Source organism: Delphinus delphis, chromosome 11 (genome assembly GCF_949987515.2).
Source record: "Delphinus delphis chromosome 11, mDelDel1.2, whole genome shotgun sequence".
Lineage (NCBI taxonomy): Eukaryota > Metazoa > Chordata > Mammalia > Artiodactyla > Delphinidae > Delphinus > Delphinus delphis.
Genome location: NC_082693.1, coordinates 30,490,010 through 30,513,598, shown reverse-complemented (window position 1 = coordinate 30,513,598; position 23,589 = coordinate 30,490,010). Strand labels below are relative to the sequence as shown.

At 36.5% G+C, this 23,589-nt stretch overlaps 1 protein-coding gene across 1 annotated transcript in view; it reads left to right on the top strand.

Annotated features, from left to right (window-relative positions):
- The window catches only part of SLC2A13 (solute carrier family 2 member 13), a 427,729-nt gene that overhangs the window by 339,278 nt on the left and 64,862 nt on the right, over positions 1–23,589 (top strand). The gene's annotated exons all lie outside the window — the stretch shown is intronic.

Sequence of the window (23,589 nt, the reverse complement as noted above, 5' to 3'; positions counted from 1 at the left end):
TTGTATCTCCTAGGAGCCACGAAGTATAATATATCATTATTAATCATTATGCTGTTGTCATTAATCATTTTATTAGGGAATTACTCCAAAGAAGTAGAAATAAATTATATGGTAGTTGAGTGAAAATCCAGACCACATTTTAAATACACTGATTAAAAAGAAATATGTAAAAGAAATGCAATTATTACTTAAAATGAAAACATGAAAGAGCTTCTTTTAAAACACCCAGCACATACTTTTCATCAGTCAAGCTTTATTAGGAAGTTAATTGATTAAATATTTTTAGATGTAATAGTTTACAGCTTTAATCCTTATGATTTTTTTCAATAGAAAAAACCTGAAAGTTACCAGTCAAGAATTATGAACATTATGAAATCTGTGTATGTAGTTTCCTGTATTTCATGGAATTAATTTACAAACTTAAGAGAAATGTCTACTGATGGTAAGGGGACACTAAAATTAGATGTTTCTCTCTTCCTCAGTAGAAGGTCTAGAGGTCAGAGGTCTCAAAATAAGAGTCTTGTTCTTTTTGCAAATAACAAATTGTACAACTTTTTAATAGAAATGTGTATTACTTCTTTTATTTCAACTTATTCTTAGATTTTATTTATATTTTTGTACCATTATTCCTTGGTTACACACACTACTAGAGAAAAGTGAAAACAGATAATACCCAAGTAGGAAAAATACAAAGAACTAAACAAAATATACAAAGAACTTTCATGTTTGTGGACTATTCTTAGAATAACCTCAAATTCTTTACTGCCCGTCCCCCCCGAAAAAAAAAACTGGTTTTCTCACTCTTCTCTGTGCTGAGCAACAACCCTCCTCCTAGTTTGCCCACTGTGGTGGCTTGCCTCAATCTGTTCTAGAAAGAAAGCAAAAAATGCAGGATATGTTAACCATGAAAAATTCCTACAACAGATTTTCCATTTGTAGGTAAAATAGCATTCACTATATTTTTGTTTATTAGTTGGTTGACAGATTTTATGCAGTTACCTAGGATGGAATTTTCAGGGTAAAATCTACCATTACCTTGGATTCATATTTGAGATATACTATTTCTAGATGTTCTAGAGTCAAGTATTGAGGCAATTCATAGACAGAAGCTAAGATCTCTAATTGTAGCTGTTTCCTGAGAAGACACCAGGTAAAATGATAATACCATTCATGATGGGGATAGTATGCTGATTTTGATGTACTCTGAATTATCTCAACATAATGAAAACCATTTGTCCATATAATCAACTATAATTAGTTGGAAACAAAACTTTAAGTCAATCAGCATGCTTTTCTATATCTATGTAGTTGTATTTCAATCAAAAGTTTTTTTTAATCATTTAGTTCTCAAAAGAGATATACAAATGACCAAGCACATGAAAAACTATTCAGCATCACTAATCATTAGGGAAATGCAAGTCAAAACTATAATGAGATATTACCTCAGACCCCTTAGGATAAAAAACAACAACAAAAACAAAACAACAATTGTTGTGAAGCATGTGGAAAAATTAGAAACTGTATGCACTGTGGATAGGAATGTAAAATGGTGCAACCAGTCTGGAAAACAGTATTTTAAGACAGAATTATATATCATTTAACAATTCCATTTCTGGGTATATGTCCAAAAGAATTGAAAGCAAGGTCTTAAAGTTATAGTTGAGTACCCATGTTCATAGCAGCATTATTCACAATAGCTAAAAGATGGAAGCAACTCGAGTGTCATTTGACGGATGAATGGCTAAACAAACTCTATATACAAACAATGATATATTATTCATATTTAAAGGAAAGAAATTCTGGCTACTACAACATGAATGAGCCTTGAAGACATGATGATAAGTGAAATGAACAAATACCATATGACTCCACTAATATGAGGTACCTAGAGTAGTCAGGTTTATAGAGACAGGAAGAAGAATGGTGGTTGCCATAGGCAGGGGCAAGAAGGAAATAGGGAGTTTGTTTAATGGGTATAGAGTTTCAGTTTTGGAAATGCAATGAGTTTTGGAGGTTGCTTGCACACTAAGGTGAATATGCTTTAACACTACTGAACTGTGCAATAAAAAATGATTAAAATTTAAAATGGTTACTTAAAATGGTAAATTTTATGTAATGCGTACTTTACAATTAAAACTTTTAAAAAGGAAAATCCATGTTAAAATCATTTAACATACTTCTAGAAAATATAGTATACTTAGCTGATAGAAAACCTCCTCCTGTCCATCATCCTCGGTACCTCCTACATGCATCCCACACACAGGCAAATACAGGTTTAATTCACAGCTGAACTTGAGAGAAATGCCCACGTGCCACCAATGAGAATGAGAGCAGTGAGCCCATGTGGAAACCCAGCAGCCCATGGGAATATCAGAACAGAAGCCAGCCTAAAGGGTGAGAGGCTAGTGTTTTAGGTGCTGAGAAGACAAAGGTGCATGTCTTGACTCTGGAGCTATGATGGTCTACCTAGGCTCTGAAACAGAGACAAGAAAATGTTGGCCTAGGCTAGGCAAGCTGCTAAATTCTCTGTGGCCCACTTGGGACCTTGAATAGAAATAGCGTCACACATGAGAAAGCAAAACCAGGAGCATTTACTGTGGGGAAATATGGCTTATAATTTCACACTGCCTTTGTGAAGGGGGAACCATAGGAGAAACATGAAGAGTGAAAAAGTGGGTCCCAAACTGGAGACATCTATAGAGCTAACTCAGAAAGAAACATGCAATTGTCAGAATCCAGGACACATGAGACTTCCATGGAAAGCAAATATGAGATAGTCAAAAATTTTAAACTACATCAATTTATGAAGAAAAGAAAGCCACCAAGTGTGACAGATGGAAGAATGAATACCGAAAGAAACTTGTATTACCAAAAAAAAAAAAAAATTAAGAGACGTTAATATGTTTAAAAGAAAAAAAGGAAATAGTATAATTTTTTCGATTATACTGAAAGCTGCACACTTATGATTTGTGCGGTATATGGGTATGTATGTGTGTGTGTATATATATACACATATATATACATATATAACAAATGTTATACTTAGGTAAATTTTGTAAAAAAAAACTTGGAAAGCTGAACTTCTAGATAAATAACATAGAATGTGGTATGGGAACTTTGGGGGGGAAAAAAAAGCCCTCTATATTCTTTGGTTTGTTTTCAGAAGGAAATGGAGATTATAATTAGTTTGCAACTTGTTAAATATAGGTGTTAAAAATATAAGTATAATCTCTTAAAGATATATACTAGTACAGAGAGAAAAAAGAGAATGAATCAAACTAATAAAGACAGGAAAAGGGGAAGATTACAGGAAAAAAACATGGTTAAGAGAAACCACCAAAAGAAAAAAAAAAACAGCAAAATTAGTTACATGTAAATGTACCTGTTATTAAAGTGAAAATAACTCAATTAAACATACCTATTAAAGACAAAGTTCCTCGCACTAGATTTTTTTAATGCAGTTATTTGCAGTTTACAAGAGACAGTCATTGAAAGACTGGAAATAAAGGAGTGGAAAAAATTAGATAAGTGCTCAATCAAGAAGACAAAAAATAGCAGAGGTTAGAGAATTTGGAAAACTTAATAACAAGCTTGATGTAAGAGTTAAATAATGAACCTAACACATAGAGAACTTCATTCTTTTCAAGCAAACATAAAACACTTATGAAGATTTACCATATTCAAGCACAAAGAATAAATTTATATAAATGTAAATTCCAATAAATTCTAAGTAAATCCAGATAATCAGTATTGTGCAAAATGTCTTTTCAGTGATAACACTGCAAAGCAATAGAAAGATATTTATCACGTCTTTTACTTTAGTCTGTAAACTTAAAAAAAAAAACTTCAAATTAATTAATGAGTTAAGAAGGAATCATAATGGAAACCAGGACACTGAAATTAGTAACGGACAAGTTCCACAAGAAGTGAGAGCTAGAATACAGAGTTAGTCTGTAGAGTAAGCAGAGGATGGAAATTAAAAGACAAGAGGAAAAAATAATGCAAAGCAAAGAAATACTAGAGAAGATCCAAAAACAAAAGTTGGTTCTTAGAGAAGACAAATTTAATGGAGAAAACTCTGGCAATACTGGTTAAGAAGAGAGAGAAGGCACAGACAGTATTTAGAATGAGAAAAAAGGGCATATAAAGATAGTAAAGATTTTTAAATTCATAAGAGAATATTATGAATAATGCTGTCCAGTGCATTTGGAAACAGATAAAATAGTTTCCTAGAAAAAACATAACTTTCCAGAACCAGCTTGATACCTCTGTGAAGTGTGATTTTTATTCCCATTGTACAGATGAAGACAGTGAGGCTTAGAGGGTCTGAATTACTTTCTCAAAGTCAAAAAGCCAGTAAGTCCATTGCTTTTAGGGAAGCAACAATTGGGTAGAAGAAAGATGCACATTTTTGAGTTGGCTTCAAATTTGAGCTTTTATCATTTCCCTCATCATTGGCACTGGGACAGTTTGGGCCTCTCTGAGCCCCAGTCTTCATCTGTAAAATGGGAATAATATAATTGCTGTGTTGAACAATATTGTTTTTTATTTGTTTTTATTGAAGTATAGTTGATTTACAATATTGTGTTAGTTTAAGATGTATAGCACAGTGATTCAGTTATTTTTTTCAGGTAATATTCCATTATAGGTTATTCAAGATATTGAATATAATTCCCTGTGCTATACAGTAAATCCTTGTTGCTTGTCTATTTTATGTATAGTAGTTTGTGTCTGTTAATCCCATACTCCTAATATACAATATAACATACAATATTCCATTGTGTGTATGTATATATATATATGCGTGTGTATGTGTATATATATATGTCTATACACACACACACACACACACACACACACACACACACACACACCCCACATCTTCTCTATCCATTCATCTGTCAATGGACATTTAGGTTGCATCTGTGTCTTAGCTATTATGAATAGTGCTGCTATGAACACTGGAGTACATATATCTTTTCAAATTAGAGTTTTCATTTTTTCTGGATATGTACCCAGGAGTGGGATTGCTTGATCACGTGGTAGCTCTATTTTTAGTTTTTTAAGGAACCTCCATACTGTTTTCCAAAGTGGCTGCACCAATTTACATTCCCACCAACATTTGAGGGTTCCCTTTTATCCACAGCAGTATGGTTTTTATGAACTTAAAATGAGTATTTCTGAAGAAACTCATAAAAATGTAATGTTCTGCACACATATAAGTAGTAAATATCCTGTAACAATTTTTATTTTTCTTACATTTGTCAATAACACATTTTCTAGACTAGAATAAGCACTTCCTAACAGATAAGTGCATTAGAATACTTTCTGTTTATTTATCTGTGTCTATTCATGCACCTCCATCTCTCCTGGCTTTCTATACACACAAAAACAAAAATAATCTATTCTGGTACTTCAAATATTCTGACTCTTTAAAAGTATTGTTAATTAGGGATACTTTCTTAATGTGCTGATTCAGTATTTGCTTCCTATAATACAACATTTTCGCTCTGTAATTAGGCACACCAAAATAGCCAGATAGATCCTTATTTGGCAATTCATTGTTCTAACTTGCACTGAATGTCTGGTTTATTGTATTCATTCAGCAGATATTTTTCTCAAATCTGCACTCTGATACAACACCCAGCCTGTCTTCCCAGCTACCCACACAGAAGTCTAGTCAATCGAAACCCCCTGCTATCACCCTAATATCCATTATGATTTCTGATCGCTTTGCCTTTCCTCATGCTGTGTTTTCTGCCTAGGATTTACCCTCCTTCTCCCTCTTTTGAATCTCTGACTCTGACTTCTAAGCATTATTTTTTGCCCAGATCAGGTATCACTTTTTCCTTGCAATCTCTCTGATTAGCCCCAGAGAACAATGCTTATTATATCCCCTGTTGTCCCCTCTAGCACTTACCTGTATTACTTATAATTATACTGTCTTATGTGATAGTGATTTGAGTTTGGACATATCTTCTCTTTTAGATTATAAATTCCAATGTCTGTATCCTGCAGTATTTTAAATTTCTCAGTGCCTTACCATTCAGTCAATAATCATTAAATAACAAAAATGGAAAAGTCTGCCATCATCAGAGAATATATAAGGGTTTGAAAGTAACAAAGTTACAAATGAGAGGATATGATGTTCCCATTATTTCATTTTAGTGATATCTTCTACATTCATTCTAAAGGAAAAATGAGAATGATGTGATTTTTAATAAACAATGTTAAATGTTTACCTGGTACTCATTAAAACACTAAGAAAGTTTAAAAAATAAAAATTAACCATGTACTCCAAATATGCATACTGCATATTGCTTGTAGTCATACTACATGAAAAATACTTTTTAATAATTATTGGAAGAAGTATTCAGCAAATTTCCTCCAAACATTCATTGGTATGCTAGGGAAGCAATATATCTATGGTGACAGTATAAGATCAGGTGTATTACAGAAGTAGGCCAAATAGCAAAAAGGGGATTTTCCCTTTATCACCTCTTCTTTTTTAATTTTTAAAGACATATATCGGTTTTGCATTTAGAAAAAGGAATTTATTTTATCATTAACAAACTATATCAGTATCTTAATTATTCATGTACAAGATTGATATTTTTGTTAGTTATTCATATTAGGGATTTAAAATCCTCAAGCTCTGCTACTAAACTAATAACAGTATAGTTCAAAATTAATTTTTGCTAGCATATATTTTATCTATAGAGAGAAGTAACAGAGAATATAACAGGATACTTTTAATCAATTCTGCTTTTTTAAATTTTTATAATTTTTATTTTTTTGAGGTAGAGTTGATTTGTAATCTTTCAGGTATAGAGAAAAGTGATTCAATTGTACATATATATATTCTTTTTCAGATTCTTTTCTATTATAGGTTATTACAAGATACTGAATATAGTTCCCTGTGCTATATAGTAGGTCCTTATTGTTTATCTATTTTATATATAGTAGTCTGTATCTGTTAATCCCAAGTTCCCCTTTGGTAGCCATAAATTTGTTTTCTACATCTGTGAGTCTCTTTCTGTTTCGTAAATATGTTCATTTGTATCACTTCTTTAGATTCCACATAAAAGTGATATGATTTTTGTCTTTCTGTGTCTGACATACTTCACTTACTATGATAATCTCTAGGTCCATTCATGAAGCTGCAAATGGCATTATTTCACTCTTTTTTATGGCTGAGTAGTATTCTATTGCGTATATATACCACATCTTCTTTATCCATTCATCTGTCAATGGATATTTAGTTTGCTTCCTTGTCTTGGCTATTGTAAATAGTGCTGCTGTGAACACTGGGGTACATTTATCTTTTCAATTTAGAGTTATCTTTGGATATACTCCCAGGAGTGGGATTGCTGGATCATATGGCAACTCTATTTTTAGTTTTTTAAGGAACCTCCGTACTGTTCTCCATAATGGTTGCACCAGTTTACATTCCCACTAACAATGTAGGAGGGTTTCCTCTTCTCCACACCCTCTCAGAGCATTTATTGTTTGTAGACTTTTTAATGATGGCCATTCTGACTGGTGTGAGGTCGTACCTCATTCTGGTTTGATTTGCATTTCTCTAATAATTAGCAATGTTGAGCATCTTTTCATGTGCCTGTTGTCCATCTGTATGTCTTCTATGTAGAAATGTCTGTTTAGGTCTACTTCCTATTTTTTGATTGGGTTGTTTGTTTTTTGATATTGAGCTGCATGAGCTGTTTGTATATTTTGGAAGTTAATCCCATGTCAGTCACATGGTTTGCAAATATTTTCTCCCATTCCATAATTATCTTTTCGTTTTATTTATAGTTCCCTTTACTGTGCAAAAGCTTTTAAATTTAATTACGTCCCATTTGTTTATTTTTGGTTTTGTTTCCATTACTCTAGGAGACAGAGCCAAAAAAATATTGCTGCAATTTATGTCAAAGAGTGTCCTGCCTATGTTTTCCTCTAGGAGTTTTATAGTATCCTGTCTTACATTTAGGTCCTTAATCTATTTTGAGTTTATTTTTGTATATAGTATTAGAGAATGTTTTAATTTCATTCTTATACATATAGCTGTCTAGTTTTCCCAGCACCACTTATTGAAGAGACTGCCTTTTCGTTAATGCGTATTTTTGCCTCCTTTGTTGTAGATTAATTGATCATAAGCATGTGGGTGTATTTCTGGGCTTTCTATCCTGTTCCATTCATTGATCTATGTGTCTGTTTTTGTGCCAGTACCATACTGTTTTGATGACTGTAGCTTTGTGGTATAGTCTGAAGTCGGGGGGTGTGATTCCTCTAACTCCATTTTTCTTTCTCAAGATTGTTTTGGCTATTCGGTGTCTTTTGTGTTTCCATAAAATTTTTTAAATTTTTTGTTCCTGTTCTCTGAAAAATGCCATTGGTAATTTAATAGGGATTACGCTGAACCTGTAGATTGCCTTGGGTAGTATGGTCATTTTAACAATGTTGATTTGTCCAATCCAAGAACACGGTGTATCTTTCCACCTGTTTATGTGGTCTTCAGTATCTTTCATCAGCATTTTATAGTTTTAAGGGTACAGGTCTTTTGCCTCCTTAGGGAGGTTTATTCCTAGCTTTTTGTCTTTCTGATGTGATGGTAAATGGGATTGTTTCCATAGTTTCTCTTTCTGATATTTCATTGTTAGTGTATAGAAATGAAGCAGATTTCTGTATATTAATTTTGTATCCTGAATCTTTACCTAATTCATCGATGAGCTCTGGTAGTTTTCTGCTGGTGCCTTTAGAATTTTCTATGTATGGTATCATGTCATCTGCAAATAGTGACAGTTTTACATCTTCCTTTTCAATTTGGAGTCCTTTTCTTCTCTGATTGCTATGGCTGAGAGTTCCAAAACTATGTTGAATAAAAGTGATGAGAGTGGACATCCTTGTCTTGTTCCGGATCTTACAGGAGATGCTTTCAGCTCTTCAACATTGACTATGATGTTATCTGTGGGTTTGTCATATATCGCTTTTATTATGTTGAGGTATGTTCCCTCTATGCCCACTTTCTGGCGAGTTTTTACCATAAATGGATGTTGAATTTTATCAAAAGCTTTTTCTGCATCTATTTGAGATGATGGTATGGTTTTTATTCATCGTTTTGTTAATGTGGTGTATCACATTGATTGACTTGTGAATATTGAAAAATCCTTGCATCCCTGGGATAAATCCCACTTGATCATGGTGTAATGATCCTTTTAATGTACTGTTGCATTTGGTTTGTTAGTATTTTGTTGAGAATTTTTGCATCTATGTTCATAAGTGATATTGGCCTGTAATTTTCTTTTTTATGTGATACCTTTGTCTGGTTTTCATATCAAGGTGATGGTAGCCTCACAATTTTGCTTTTTATTTTTTGTAACTTTTTTTTTATTCTTTCTACAATTTTTTAACATCTTTATTGGATTATAATTGCTTTACAATGGTGTGTTACTTTCTGCGTTATAACAAAGTGAATCAGTTATACATATACATATGTTCCCATATCTCTTCCCTCATGCGTCTCCCTCCCTCCCACCTCCCTATCCCACCCCTCTAGGTGGTCACAAAACACCGAGCTGATCTCCCTGTGCTGTGTGGCTGCTTCACACTAGCTATCTATTTTACGTTTGGTAGTGTATATATGTCCATGCTACTCTCTCACTTTATCACAGTTTACCCTACCCCTCCCCATATCCTCAAGTCCATGCTGTAGTAGGTCTCTGTCTTTATTCCCGTCTTACCCCTAGGTACTTAATGACTTTTTTTTTTTCTTAGATTCCATATATATGTGTTAGCATACGGTACTTCTTTTTTGCTTTCTGACTTACTTCACTCTGTATGACAGACTCTGGGTCCATCCACCTCACTACAAATAACTCAATTTCGTTTCTTTTTATGACTGAGTAGTATTCTATTGTATATATGTGCCACATCTTCTTTATTCATTCATCTGTTCACGGACACTTAGGTTGCTTCCATGTCCTGGCTATTTTAAATAGAGCTTCAATGAATATTTTGGTACATGACTCTTTTTGAATTATGGTTTTCTCAGGGTATATGCCCAATAGTGGTATTGCTGAGTCTTATGGTAGTTCTATTTGTAGTTTTTTAAGGAACTTCCATACTGTTCTCCATAGTGGCTGTATCAATTTACATTCCCACCAACAGTGCAAGAGTGTTCCCTTTTCTCCACACCCTCTCCAGCATTTATTGTTTCTAGATTTTTTGATGCTGGCCATTCTGACTGGTGTGAGATGATATCTCATTGTAGTTTTGATTTGCATTTCTCTAATGATTGATGACATTAAGCATTCTTTCATGTGTTTGTTGGCAATCTATATATCCTCTTTGGAGAAACGTCTGTTTAGGTCTTCTGCCCATTTTTGGATTCGGTTCTTTGTTTTTCTGTTATTGAGCTGCCTGAGCTGTTTTGTAAATTTTGAAGATTAATCCTTTGTCAGTTGCTTCATTTGCAAATATTTTCTCCCATCCTGAGCATTGCCTTTGGTCTTGTTTATGGTTTCCCTTGCTGTGCAAAAGTTTTGAAGTTTCATTAGGTCCCATTTGTTTATTTTTGTTTTTATTCCATTTCTCTAGGAGGTGGGTCAAAAAGGATCTTGCTGTGATTTATGTCATAGAATGTCCTGCCTATGTTTTCCTCTAAGATTTTGATAGTGTCTGGCCTTACATTTAGGTCTTTAATCCATTTTGAGTTTATTTTTGCGTATGGTGTTAGGGAGTGTCCTAATCTCATACTTTTACATGTACCTGTCCAGTTTTCCCAGCACCACTTATTGAAGAGGCTGTCTTTTCTCCACTGTATATTCTTGCCTCCTTTATCAAAGATAAGGTGACCATATGTCCTTGGGTTTACTTCTGGGCTTTCTATCCTGTTCCATTGATGTATATTTCTGTTTTTGTGCCAGTACCATACTGTCTTGATTATTGTAGCTTTGTAGTATACTCTGAAGTCAGGGAACCTGATTCCTCCACCTCCATTTTTCATTCTCAAGATTGCTTTGGCTATTCAGGGTCTTTTGTGTTTCCATTCAAACTGTGTAATTTTTTGTTCTAGTTCTGTGAAAAATGCCAATGGTAGTTTGATAGGGATTGCATTGAATCTGTAGATTGCTTTGGGTAGTAGAGTCATTTTCACAGTGTTGATTCTTCCAATCCAGGAACATGGTATATCTCTCCATCTATTTATATCATCACTAATTTCTTTCATCAGTGTCTTATAATTTTCTGCATACAGGTTTTTTGTCTCCTTAGGTAGGTTTATTCCTAGGTATTTTATTCTTTTTGTTGCAATGGTAAATGGGAGTGATTTCTTGATTTCACTTTCAGATTTTTCATCATTAGTGTATAGGAATGCCAGAGATTTCTGTGCATTAATTTTGTATCCTGCTACTTTACCAAATTCATTGATTAGCTCTAGTAGTTTTCTGGTAGCATCTTTAGGATTCTGTATGTATAGTATCATGTCATCTGCCAACAGTGACAGCTTTACTTTTTCTTTTCCGATTTGGATTCTTTTTATTTCCTTTTCTTCTCTGATTGCTTTGGCTAAAACATCCAAAACTGAGTTGAATAAGAGTGGTGAGAGTGGGTAACCTTGTCTTGTTCCTGATATTAGTGTGAATGCTTTCAGTTTTTCACCATTGAGGACGATGTTGGCTGTGGGTTTGTCATATATGGCCTTTATTACGTTGAGGAAAGTTCCCTCTATGGCTACCTTCCGGAGGGCTTTTATCATAAATGGATGTTGAATTTTGTCTAAAGCTTTTTCTGCATCTATTGAGATGCTCATATGGTTTTTCTCCTTCAATTTGTTAATATGGTGTATCACATTGATTGATTTGTGTATATTGAAGAACCCTTGGAGTAAACCCCACCTGGTCATGGTGTATGATCCTTTTAATGTGCTGTTGGATTCTGTTTGCTAGTATTTTGTTGAGGATTTTTGCATCTATGGTCATCAGTGATATTGGCCTGTAGTTTTCGTTGTTTTTGACATCCATGTCTGGTTTTGGTATCAGGGTGATGGTGGCCTCGTAGAATGAGTTTGAGAGTCTTCCTCCCTCTGCTATATTTTGGAAGAGTTTGACAAAGATAGGTGTTACCTCTTCTCTAAATGTTTGATAGAATTTGCCTGTGAAGCCATCTGGTCCTGGGCTTTTGTTTGTTGGAAGATTTTTAATCACAGTTTCAATTTCAGTGCTTGTGATTGGTCTGTTCATATTTTCTATTTCTTCCTGATTCAGTCTTGGCAGGTTGTGTATTTCTAAGAATTTGTCCATTTCTTCTAGGTTGTCCATTTTATTGGCATAGAGTTGCTTGTAGTAACCTTCATGATCTTTTGTATTTCTGCAGTGTCAGTTCTTCTCCTTTTTTATTTCTAGTTCTATTGATTTGAGTCTTCTCCCTTTTTTTCTTGATGAGTCTGGCTAATGGTTTATCAACTTTGTTTATCTTCTCAAAGAGTCATCTTTTAGTTTTATTGATCTTTGCTATCATTTCCTTCATTTCTTTTTCCTTTATTTCTGATCTGATCTTTATGATTTCTTTCCTTCTGCTAACTTTGGGATTTTTTTGTTCTTCTTTCTCTAATTGCTTTAGGTGCAAGGTTAGTTTGTTTATTCGAGATGTTTCCTGTTTCTTAAGGTAGGATTGTATTGCTATACTTCCCTCTTAGAACTGCTTTTGCTGCATCCCATAGGTTTTGGGTCGTCATGTCTCCATTGTCATTTCTAGGTATTTTTTGATTTCCTCTTTGATTTCTTTAGTGATCACTTCGTTATTAAGTAGTGTATTGTTTAGCCTCCATGTGTTTGTATTTTTTACAGATCTTTTCCTGTAATTGATATCTAGTCTCATAGCATTGTGGCCAGAAAAGATACTTGATACAATTTCAATTTTCTTAAATTTACCAAGGCTTGAGATGTGACCCAAGATATGACCTATCCTGGAGAATGTTCCATGAGCACTTGAGAAAAAAGTGTATTCTGTTGTTTTTTGATGGAATGTCCTATAAATATCAATTAAGTCCATTTGTTTAATGTATCATTTAAAGCTTGTGTTTCCTTATTTATTTTCATTTTGGGCGATCTGTCCATTGGTGAAAGTGGGGTGTTAAAGTCCCCTACTATGATTGTGTTACTGTCCATTTCCCCTTTTATGGCTGTTAGTATTTGCCTTATGTATTCAGGTGCTCCTATGTTGGGTGCATCAATATTTACAATTGTTATATCTTCTTCTTGGATCGATCCCTTGATCATTATGTAGTGTCCTTCTTTGTCTCTTGTAATAGTCTTTATCTTTTTTTTTTTTTTTTTTTTTTTTGCGGTATGCGGACCTCTCACTGTTGTGGCCTCTCCTGTTGCGGAACACAGGCTCCGGACGTGCAAGCTCAGCAGCCATGGCTCATGGGCCCAGCCGCTCCACGGCATATGGGTTCTTCCCCAACCGGGGCATGAACCCGTGTCCCCCTGCATTGGCAGGTGGACTCTCAACCACTGCACCACTAGGGAAGCCCTAGTCTTTATTTTAAAGTCTGTTTTGTCTGATATGAGAATTACTACTCCAGCTTTCTTTTGATTTCCATTTGCATGGAATATCTTTTTCCATCCCCTCACTTTCAGTCTGTATGTGCCCCTAGGTCTGAAGTGGGTCTCTTGTAGACAGCATATATATGGGTCTTATTTTTGTATCCATTCAGCCGGTCTGTGTCTTTTGGTGGGAGCATTTAATCCATTTACATTTAAGGTAATTATCGATATGTATGTTCCTATTCCCATTTTCTTAATTGTTTTGGGTTTGTTATTGTAGGTCTTTTCCTTCTCTTGTGTTTCTTGCCTAGAGAAGGTCCTTTAGCATTTGTTGTAAAGCTGGTTTGGTGATGCTGAACTCTCTCAGCTTTTGCTTGTCTGTAAAGGTTTTAATTTCCTCATCAAATTTGAATGAGATCCTTGCTGCGTAATCTTGGTTGTAGGTTTTTCTCCTTCATCACTCTAAATATGTCCTGCCACTCCCTTCTGTCTTGCAGATTTTCTGCTGAAAGGTCAGCTGTTAACCTTATGGGGATTCCCTTGTATGTTATTTGTTGTTTTTCCCTTGCTGCTTTTAATATGTTTTCTTTGTATTTAATTTTTGATAGTTTGATTAATATGTGTCTTGGCATGTTTCTCCTTGGATTTATCCTGTATGGGACTCTCTGTGCTTCCTGGACTTGATTAACTATTTCCTTTCCCATATTAGGGAAGTTTTCAAGTATAATCTCTTCACATATTTTGTCAGTCCCTTTCTTTTTCTCTTCTTCTTCTGGGACCCCTATAATTCTAATATTGGTGTGTTTAATGTTGTCCCAGAGGTCTCTGAGACTGTCCTCAGTTCTTTTCATTCTTTTTTCTTTATTCTGCTCTGCAGTAGTTATTTCCCCTACTTTATCTTCCAGGTCACTTCTGCATTTTTCTGCCTCAGTTATTCTGCTATTGATCCCTTCTAGAGTGTTTTTTATTTCATTTATTGTGTTGTTCATCATTGCTTGTTTCCTCTTTAGTTCTTCTGTGTCCTTGTTAAATGTTTCTTGCATTTTCCCTATTCTATTTCCAAGATTTTGGATCATCATTACTATCATTATTCTGAATTCTTTTTCAGGTAGACTGCCTATTTCCTCTTCATTTGTTAGGTCTGGTGGGGTTTTGCCTTGCTCCTTCATCTGCTGTGTGTTTTTCTGTCTTTTCATTTTGCTTATCTTACTGTGTTTGGGGTCTCCTTTTTGCACACTGCAGGTTCGTAGTTCCCGTTGTTTTTGGTGTCTGCCCCCAGTGGCTGAGGTTCATTCAGTGGGTTGTGTAGGCTTCCTGGTGGAGGGGACTAGTGCCTGTGTTTTGTTGGATGAGGCTGGATCTTGTCTTTCTGGTGGGCAGGTCCACATCTGGTGGTGTGTTTTGGGGTGTCTGTGGCCTCATTCTGATTTTAGGCAGCCTCTCTGCTAATGGGTGGGGTTGTGTTCCTGTCTTGCTAGTTTGGCATAGGATGTCCAGCACTGTAGCTTGTTGGTCGTTGAGTGAAGCTGGGTGTTGGTGTTGAGATGGAGATCTCTGGGGGATTTTTGCTGTTTGATATTACGTGGAGCTGGGAGGTCTATTGTAGACCAGTGTCCTGAAGTTTGCTCTCCCACCTCAGAGGCACAGCACTGACTCCTGGCTGGAGCACCAAGAGCCTTTCATCCACACGGCTCAGAAGAAAAGGGAGAAAAAGTAGAAAGAAAGAAAGAGGAAAAAATAAAGATAAAATAAAGTTGTTAAAATGAAAAATAATTATTAAGAAAAACAATTTTTTAAGTAAAAGAAAAAGACGGACGGACAGAACCCTAGGACAGATGGTGAAAGCAAAGCTTTACAGACAAAATCTCACACACTCACAAAAAGAGGAAAAGGGAAAGAAATAATCTGTCTTGCTCCCAAAGTCCACCTCCTCAATTTGGGATGATTCGTTGTCTATTCAGGTATTCCGCAGATGCAGGGTACATCAAGTTGATTGTGGAGATTTAATCTTGTGCTCCTGAGGCTGCTGGGAGAAATTTCCCTTTCTCTTCTTTGTTCGCACAGCTCCCGGGGTTCAGCTTTGGATTTGGCCCCGCCTCTGCATGTAGGTCGCCTGAGGGCGTCTGTTCTTCGCTCAGACAGGACGGGGTTAAAGAGCAGCTGATTCGGGGGCTCTGGCTCACTCAGGCCCAGGGGAGGGAGGGGTATGGATGCAGGGCAAGCCTGTGGTGGCAGAGGCCGATGTGACGTTGCACAAGCCTGAGGCGTGGCGTGCGTTCTCCCGGGGAAGTTGTCCCTGTATCACAGGACCCTGGCAGTGGCGGGCTGCACAGCTCCCGGAAGGGAGGTGTGGATAGTGACCTGTGCTGGCACACAGGCTTCTTGGTGGCTGCAGCAGCCTGAGCGTCTCATGCCCGTCTCTGGAGTCCACGCTATTAGCTGCAGCTCGCGCCCGTCTCTGGAGCTCCTTTAAGCAGTGCTCTTAATCCCCTCTCCTGGCGCACCAGGAAACAAAGAGGTAAGAAAAAGTCTCTTGCCTCTTCGGCAGCTCCAGACTTTTTCCCGGACTCCCTCCCAGCTAGCTGTGGCGCACTAGCCCCCTTCAGGCTGTGTTCACGCCGCCAACCCCAGTCCTCTCCCTGCGATCCGACGGAAGCCCGAGCCTCACCTCCCAGCTCCGCCCACCCCGGAAGGTGAGCAGACGAGCCTCTCATGCTGGTGAGTGCTGGTCAGTGCCGATCCTCTGTGCGGGAATCTCTCCGCTTTGCCCTCCACACCCCTGTGGCTGCACTCTCCTCCGTGACTCGGAAGCTTACCCCCTCCACCACCCGCAGTCTCCGCCCGTGAAGGGGCTTTCTAGTGTGTGGAAACCTTTCTTCCTTCACAGCTCCCTCCCACTGGTGCAGGTCCCGTCCCTATTCTTTTGCCTCTGTTTTTTCTTTTTTCTTTTGCCCTACCCAGGTACGTGTGGAGTTTCTTGCCTTTTGGGAGGTCTGAGGTCTTCTGCCATCGTTCAGTGGGTGTTCTATAGGAGCAGTTCCACGTGTAGATGTATTTCCAATGTATCTGTGGGGAGGAAGGTGATCTCCACGTCTTACTCTTCCACCATCTTCCTCCTACCCTCCATTTTGCTTTTTAAATTACACTTTTCTTCATGCTTTTGCTTGAATAGAAGTCATTATGTTAGATTAATCCCTTTAAGATCTGTAGCTGTATAGTATATATTTGTAAGTTTTATCTATCCATAAATAATTTCAGAGATCACAAGCCTCTGTTTTCAAGTCCAGAAACTACAACTCTCTTGGATTTAGTGATTATCTATATTGCAGGTTCTGATGCTATTTATGTTGCAAAGTGTACAAATCAGAAAAGAGCAAAACATTTCTGAATAATTTATCTATCTCCCTCATGTTAGTTTGTCCAATTTCTTCGTTGACATTTAATTATAGTAAATAAACACATTTAACAGTTTTATCTAATTAGTAATGTTCATAATGTTTTGACTACCCTTCATCTTAGGCCAAAACCTTACATTTGTAGTCACTTCCTTTTCCATTTTTAAAATTATTCTTCAGTTTATACTTCATCTGAAAAGTAGTCTGTGAGTTATTTCTCACTAAAGGAGACTGTAGGACTGTTTGTATGAGAATAAGGGCCAAGGCGTGAATTGCATGTGCTTGGTAAATATAACAGAAACGAGTCTTGGTTCATCAAATAATGGTGCAATTAAGCAACAGAAGGTGTGGTACCGCAGAGATGAGGTTGAGGAGGTTGGATTTGTCAAAAAGGGAGCATAGGGAGCAGTGGGAACAAGAGGAAGGAAAATGCATGGCTGGAGCTGACACTGGAAATGTGAGTTTGGATCAGAGTTTCAGAGAGCCTTATTTAGGAGTTCTATTTTTACTTTTGTAGTTGTATTTTCATAGGTGTGGAAATCACACTGGTAATGATTTTAGGTGAATGACTTTATGTTATACCTGGATGTGGATATGAATTATATCATATAGAGAGATACAGTTCTCTTTCAAATATTGTAAATATATTAAGAAGAAAATCAGTTGGCAAAATTTTAACACTTGGTAGGAAATATTATCTAACTAGAAATTAATAACATTTTGTTTTCATTCCATTTTATTTTAATTATCTTCTATTCTTGATAAGTGTGTTTGATTGTATTATTGTTCAAACTATCTGCTGCACTCGCTAGGAAAGGATTAGATTTCCCTAGCCCATTCAGTCTTATCCACATGCCTTGCTCTGGCCAAGGAAATGAAAGTGGAACCAATCTGTGTCATTTCTAAGCTGAAGCTTTAAGAGCAAGGATTGACCATATCCTCTTTTCCCTCTGCAGTAAAGTTGTCAATGTCCCGGTATAGAAGGTGTTCCATTAGCTTTGGTCACAGAGTAAAGAAAATGTGGGCCAGAATCATGACTAACCTCAATGGACTAGTAGCATGAGCAATAAATTAACCCAGTTTATGGCACTGGGATTTGGGGCTCTTTTGTTACCTCTGCATAACCTATTCTCTTCTGACTGATAAAGCAAGATGAACTGCATTCCACTGTGCAAGTGGCACAAAATTTACTTACACTATAAAAGGAAGCTCATCTAAAAAAACTATTAAACAAATAATAATACAGGAAAAAGAAAGATATGGTGGTTACCAAATGCCTTAACTTTGAAGAATCTTGCTATATGTGGTAGGAGCTGTTAGATATTTAAGTAGGGGCTAACGTGAATGACTTTGGGTTTAGAAGGTAAAATTCTGATAGAAAAAGAGGGAAGAATTTTTAAAAGCACGGGTAGAAGGTAAGGCAAGGCATTTGGAAATTTATTAATATAAGGGATATATAGAGTGATGGTATCTGCAGTTTAAAATGTTTTTATATATTTTAATAAAGACATTTAAAGGGAAGACTATACACATTGCTAAGATACAGAAAGAAGGATAGCATTAGAAATACAAATACTCTCAGGAAGTTTCTTGCTAGATAGCAGGTGTGAACTAAAATCCAGTTATTCAAATTAAAGAGCTGCTGCCTCAATACACATAATTTAGCACTCAAATCCTTCCTACTCATGGTTTCAGTGCTAGCTTCAGAAAAAAGTAAGCAAAATTGGTTTTCCATTAGTTATTATCTGGGTTTACAACTTCTACAGTTTGTACCAGAACCAATCAGAATTCTTAGTGTTTCAAAATAATACCCAAATGGCAACCTGGAAACTGAGAACATAATACTCTATCCCTGTGATTTCTGGGAAGAATTCATTATAACACTGTTCATTGTATCGTCACTTGCCATCTATTATGATAAGTGCTCCCCATGTCATTTAAGAATTTAGTTTTAAGGTAAATAGTTCCAAAGTATTAACCAACTTTATTTTCATTTCAGAGGCACATGTGCCCTGGAACCCTCTAAAACAAATTTTTTTTCCTTTATGTTGTTATTTATTTATTTGATATATGAGTATGAGGAAAAGGTTGGAAATAGACCTGTTATGCAGGTACAGACTCATATATGTTAATATTTTTACGTTTAATTATTGGTAGGTTGGCTTTTTATAACAGAATTTAAATTCTATTCATGTTTAAATTCTATCCATTTGTAACTGGAAATACAAAGAGGTTTTTTTTTTTCTGAAGTCATTTGATAACATTGAAATTTGATATTGTGCTCTGTGGTATTAAAAATGTATTTATTTCAACTATTAGAAATGCAGGAAGGGATATGAGTGATAGCTAGGGCCACTCTACTTCCTGGTTTGCCCAGAATAGTCATGGTATGCTTGTGACTCTAATCATAATTATTAACAGCTCCCTTTCATTCTCAAAAGTGTCCTGGTTTGGGCTTCCCTGGTGGTGCAGTGGTTGAGAGTCCGCCTGCCGATGCAGGGGACACGGGTTTGTGCCCCAGTCCGGGAGGATACCACATGCCACGGAGCTGCTGGGCCCGTGAGCCATGGCCGCTGAGCCTGCGCGTCTGGAGCCTGTGCTCTGCAACGGGAGAGGCCACAGCAGTGAGAGGCCTGCGTACCGCAAAAAAAAAAAAACGTGTCCTGGTTTGGACTAAAATTATATGGTTACCTTAGTGTTAGTGTCTTCACCCTTGTGTTACAAGTGAGGAAATCAAGCCACAGAGCAGGGCTGTGACTTAGACAAAGTTATGGACTTAGGAAGGGACCAGAATTAAAACCCAGAAGTATCTAGGAATCTTCCTGTTCAGTGCCAGGACTCACCGGTAACAAGGCAATGGCAATGACTGCAATGGCCAGGATTTGGACACCAGCAGTATACATGAGATATAAAGTCCGTGGGAGCAAGGCTCTCCCCATCCCAGAGGAACTTTACAGGGTCAGGAGATGAAGGCTGAGAGATTTAGGGGATCTTCGTGTACCTAAGCCTGGCCTAGTTCTCTGTGCACTTGTGGCTTCTTGTCCACCACTCCTACTGATGTGGGAAAGATTATGAGAGAAATAAATTAGTTTTAGACATGTTAAATTTGAAACAACATTTCAGCATTTAACTGGGGATGTAGAATAGGAAACCAGACTGGAGATATCAGTTTGGGAGTTAGCAATGAAAGGGTGGTATCTGAAGCTTAGGGCACTCATGAGAAGAGCAGGAAAGAGTTCTGCAGTAAAGAACAGGGGTCAAAAGGAAGGTAAAGGGTGAGGAGATGAAAAAGGCCTTAGGACACTGAATAACCAGCTCCAATAATGAGAGGAAGACAAAAATAATGTCTACAACAATAACGATGATAAACTGCAGTTACTACCATTACTGGAAACTTTTTACGTTCCAGCAACTCTACCAAGTATTTTATATACATTAACTTAGTCCTCATTACTATCCTCTGAGGTAGGGAAAAAAATAAGGCCAGAGATGTTAGGAAACTTGACTGAAGTCACAAAATAAGCAGCAGAGCAGAAATTCAGACTCAGCTCTGCCTCTAAAGAGCTCTGTGATCTTTCTACAGTGTTCTGCATATTGGATCTTATCTTCCCTCTTTTCTGCTTTGTCCTTTGTATGTGATGTATGTGATGATTTATAAGGCTTATAAATATTTTTCTTCTGTGAAAACAAAAATATGTATTTATTGATAAAAAGACACAAACATTACCTCAAGACTTATAATTTAGGACAGATAGAAACATTTATGCAAGCAAGTTTTAAAGTAATTGTAAATAAATGAATGTTTCTTTTTACAAATAGGTAAAAAAAGAAAAGTATTTACCATGTATACTACTTAAGGTCAAGGCCATTTGGGAGAGAAGGTGTGTGAAAATGTGTTGTAGAATGTGCAAATATGGAATGAGTTTTAAAAACCAAACCTGGCTTTTAGGAATTTCAAATAATGGAAGGCTTGAGGAATAAATGTTTATGGCAAGCTATGAGGCAGAGTATTTCAGATAAAAAGTATGGACTGTAGGGCTTCCCTGGTGGTGCAGTGGTTGGGAGTCTGCCTGCCGATGCAGGGGACACGGTTTCGTGCCCCGGTCCGGGAGGATCCCACATGCCGCGGAGCGGCTGAGCCTGTGAGCCATGGCCGCTGAGCCTGCGCGGCCGGAGCCTGTGCTCCGCAACGGGAGGGGCCACAGCAGTGAGAGGCCAGCGTACTGCAAAAAAAATAAAAATAAAAAAAAAGTATGGACTGTAAATATTTATAAAATTATGTGTTCCCACCTTAAGTATATTTTAAAATAATGTTGAATACCCCCTATCATGGTAACTTACTTGAACTTTCTATGACATAACTGAGGAAAATGTCTCTAAACTGTAAACCCATTAATAAATCACTAATTAATTTTATGAGCTTTTAAGCCTCATGAAGATATAGCATATATTATTCTTTATTATTATTTTTTCCAGCTTTATTGAGATATGATTGACAAATAAAAGTTGTTTATATTTAAGTTGTACAATATGATTTTCTTAAGGTGTATAACATGGTGATTTAACATACATATACATTGTGAAATGCCTACCATCATCAAGTTAGTTATCACACCCAGCACTTCACATAGTGACCTTTTGTGTGTTTGTGTGTGGTGAGAACATTTAAGATTTACTCTCTCAGCAAATTTCAAATATAAAATTCTGTATTGTTAACTGTAATCACCATGGTGTACATTAGGTCCCCAGAACTTACTCATCTTAAAACTGAAAGTTTGTGCCCTTTGACCAACGTCTCCCTATTTCTTGCATCCCCCAGACCCTGACAACCACCATTCTACTCTCTGGTTCTATGAGCTTGACTTTTTAGATTCCACATATAAGTGAGATCATAGAGTATTTGTCTTTCTGTGTCTGATTTATTTCACTTAGCATAATGCTCTCCTGGCTCATCCATTTTGTCACAAATAGCAGGATATTCCTCTTTTTATGGTTGAATAATATTCCATTTTGTGTGTGTGTGTGTGTGTGTGTGTGTGTGTGTATACACACATACATAAAATCATGTTTTCCTTGTCCATACATCCATGGACAGACACTTGGGTCGTTTCAATATCTTGGCTCTTGTGAATAACGCTGCAGTGAACGTTCTTAATTATTCTTTATGAAAATTTCATTGAAAGCTTAAAAATGAGACTGATGTGTGATGCATGGAAACCCATTTATTAAAATATTAGAGCTGTCCAAACTTTTGAAGCATCAGGGATGGGAAACTATTGTTCAGATAACTGTACTGATTTTGTTTCTTGTGGGTGCATGCTGGTTGACTGAAAACTGATTAGTAGTGGAAAATCATCTTACTTGTTTTAGTATTGAGCTTTTAGGAAGTAGTTGATTATGCAGACCTATTGTTACTTTTAATTATTTGGCTTAGGAAACAGGAGATCAGAATTCTGCTCAAGAGAATCTAGGGATAAAGGAAAGGGCAGAACATAGTTAAGTTAACATTTTATATTTCAATAACATCTGAAACTCTTTTCTACATCTGTGCATTCAGACTGTAGTTGTCATGTGGGGGAAAACATGTATGAAACTTATTATCTACATATATTCTGCCTATTTATTCAACAAACATTAACTAATAACTTTGCCTATAACCTAAAATAGGATTGCAAAGTTTAGTATTCTTAAAAATTGGGAGAGATCAAGTAGGACAGTTAGACAGTCTTGAAAAATAATTTCAAAGGTGATTACGAAGCATAGAAATGTCCTTGCCTTCAGCAATGTCACAGAAGCCACTTTTAGTAACATCAGAGTTCAACAAAGATGTATTATTGCCCAGAACATCCTCTTCCTTGTTAACAAAGCTATTATTCTAAGTTCTTCATTGATTTGTAAGATATGTGATATCTTGGGAGCAGTGAACATTTAGCAAATAATTCTTGATACAGTGTTACAACTTTGCTCCTTTAAATAGAAATTAAGAAGGAAATAGTCTATATCTTTTACAATTAAACTAGGAAACATATTTAGTACTGCTGCTTATTTAAGCCTGAGAATTTCTATGTGATTATTTCTGTCTGCCCTGAACCAGGAAGGAGGCAAGCTCTGAGAATTCACCTAGGGGAGAAAATTCTTCCTCTACCCATCCTAGGTTCTCAGCTAGGCTCTGTAACAAGACAGACTAACCAGAGAAAACAAACAGAAGTTTATTAACGTCTATATCTCATATATACATGTTAATATGAGAAGCTCAGGAATGAGTAACTCAAAGAGGTGGCTCAGAATTCAGGCTTATGTAGCATTTTCAACAAAGAGCAATAAATTTTAGAGAAGTGACAAGGCAAAAGCAAAGGACCTTGAGTCCCTAGAGGTGGCAAATTGTAGGAAGGCAAATATATGGGAAAGGAATGGGAGATCAAGACTAGTTGGTAAAGTCTGTTACATAGATTCCTCTGGTGCCATCTCCCGGCTGATAATAGTCTAAAGTTGTTCCTGTGATGTTTAGAGAGGGAAGGAGGGACATCTTTCTAAATTTATGTCCTGCTTTTAGGCACATAGAAGGGCAGAGAGCTTTCCTGCTTTTGCTGCTTTTTAATTGCCTTTAGATCAAAATAATTCTTATATGGAAAAGGCTATTTTGGCATGAC